Below are 2,793 nucleotides of genomic sequence, written 5' to 3'. Positions count from 1 at the left end.
GAGAGAGAGGGAGAGAGAGAGATGAATACTCAGGAGCATTAAGCATCAGGGAAATACAAATTAGTGTTACAGGGACACAGTGGGATGCCACCTCACACCCACTAGGATGGCTACAGTAAAAGTGTTTGCAAGGATTGAAGAAACTAGAACCATCAAAACTGCTGGCTGAAAAACGGCTAAGACACTTTGGAAACAGTCTGATGCTATCTGAAGAGGTTAAACAGATTCTACCTGACCCATCAGTCCAGTTCTCAGTGGAATTACTATGGCTCTATATAACCATGAGAAATGAAAATTTAGGTATATGCCCAGGATAATATACTCAAAAGAAATGAAAAATATTTACACAGAAACTTGTATATTCTTGCTTATAGCACCATTGCTCAGAATAGCCCAGAGTGAAACACCCATTAAATAACTTTGCTGCCTCCGGTATATTGTCACAACAATGAGAAAAATAACTGGTACAGAAAATAGCAAAGCAAACTGGTCTTTGCCTGTAGACCTACAACCAGACACAAGGCTAAGAAGCCACTTGGAAGTGAGGTACAAAGTGTGACCATGAGGGGGTTCACTACACCCACCCCTGAAGAACTTCATGAGTTTTCTGATTATATAAACAGAGTCTTGGATTCTAAGAGTGTAGAATAATGGTGGGAAGAACATAAAACTAGTTAATGTTCAGTTTATCAAGCAGGAGATTCTAGGTTTAATGTTTGTGCTAGCTAGCTTTAGTGTCAACTTGACACATCTGGGTTGAGGGAGCCTGTGCTGGATCGCTTCAGTGTCAACTTGACAGCCTGGGTTGAGGGAGCCTCGATTGGGGAATTGCCTCTACTGGACTGGCCTGTGGCCATGTCTGAGGGCATCTTCTTGATGAGTGATGTGGGAGGGCCCAGCTCACTGTGGGTGGTGCCACCCCTGGGCAGGTGGGCCTGTGTTGCATAAGAAAGAAGGCTGAGCAGGGGCCAAGGGAGCAAGCCAGTAAGCAGCGTTCCTCCATGGTCTGTGCTCCAACTCCTGCCTCCAGGTTCCTGCCCTGAGTTCCTATCTTGGGCTCCCTGATGAACTGCAACCTGGAAGTTGTAAGCTGAATAAACCCTTTCCTCCCCAAGTTGGTAGTGGTCAGAGTGTTTTGTCACAGCAATGAAGAAAAAAACTAGGACAGAGCCTCAATTGGAGAATTACCTCCATTGAACTGGCCTGTGGCCATGTCTATGAGGCATCTTCTTGATTGTTGTGTGATGTGGGAGGGCCCAGTCCACTGTGGGTGGTGCCACCCCTGGGCAAGTGGGCTTGTGTTGCATAAGAAAGCAGGCTGAGCAGGGGCCAAGGGAGCAAGCCAGTAAGCAGCATTCCTCCATGGCCTGTGCTCCAGCTCCTGCCTCCAGGTTCCTGCCCTGAGTTCCTACCTTGGGCTCCCTGATGAACTGTGACCCAGAAGATGTAAGCTGAATAAACCCTTTCCTCTCCAAGTTGGTAGTGGTCAGAGTGTTTTGTCACAGCAATGGAGAAACAAACTAGGACAATGTTATAACTTCAGCAGTCAAAAAAAAGTGTCAACAGTTTATTTGATTTGTTGTGTAAAGTTGGGTCAGAAGATGGCCTAGGGACTAGAGAGATGTCCCAGTAGTTAAGAGTGCTTACTGGTCTTGGGACTGGAGAGATGGCCCAGCGCTTGGGAGCACTGATTGCTCTTGCAGAGAACCTGGGTTCAATTCCCAGCACCCACATGGTGGCTACAAACCGTCCTTAACTGCAGTTCCAGGGGAATCTGATACCCTCTTCTGACCTCTGTGGTATTGCACAACCTTGGTGCACTTACATACATGTGGGCAATACACTCATACATGTAATTAAAAAAAAGAAAGAAAGAAAAAAGAAAAAGAGTGCTTACTGGTCTTGCAAAGGATGCAGGTTCCATTCCCAGCATGCACACCAGGTGGCTCAGAACTACCTGTAACCCCAGTTCCGGAGGATCCAATGTCCTCTGGCCTCTTCAGGCACCTGCATACACATAAACTCACATAGGTGTGCACACACATACACATAAAAATTGAAAAAAATCTTTTAAAAAGATGAATCCCAGTACCTGGGAGACAGAGGCAGTTTGGAGCTCTTTGAGTTCAAGGCCAGCCTGTCTACATAGTGAGTTTCAACCCATCTAGGGCTGCAGAGTGAGACTCTGCTCAAAAAAAGGGCCAGCTGTGAATAAGCTGGAGCTCCCTTGATGTAATGTTGATGAAGGGATTCAAAGGCTCAGGGAAACTGGCACACTGGAGTGGATTTGCCATGGTCAGCCTAACCCTCTGCAATGGGGGACTCCAGAAGACACGCAGGTGTGCCCTTCACTGATACTGTGAGAGCAGATTTGTGAGAGGGGCAGCAGCCGACTTGAACTGTCTTCTTTTTCTCTGGATACCAGAACCTACCATAGGAGTCATGGCTACTCAACTGGGTAACTTAAATGCAACGGTCTAACTGGATCCCAGTGTGCAGAGTCAAGTGTCAACACTGAATTACCAAAGGCAAGGTAACTGTTTACCATACTGGACAGCCTAGGCAAAGCAATGTTCATAACTGTCCAACCTGTGTAGACCTTTGACACTGCCTAGTATCATGCTCTGGCCTGGCTCCATACTAACGTTTTGTGTCATGACCGAGTAGGCAGCCCAGTGTGGTGGTACACACTTTTAATCCCAGCACTCAGGAGGTGGAGGAAGGTAGATCTTTGTGAAATCGAGGACAGCCTGGTCTACCTAGTGAGCTCTAGGCCAGCTGGGGCTACAGGGG

Source organism: Nannospalax galili, unplaced genomic scaffold (assembly GCF_000622305.1).
Source record: "Nannospalax galili isolate Female #2095 unplaced genomic scaffold, S.galili_v1.0 scaffold805, whole genome shotgun sequence".
In the NCBI taxonomy this organism is placed as follows: Eukaryota; Metazoa; Chordata; class Mammalia; order Rodentia; family Spalacidae; genus Nannospalax; species Nannospalax galili.
This window is presented reverse-complemented; position numbering follows the sequence as displayed.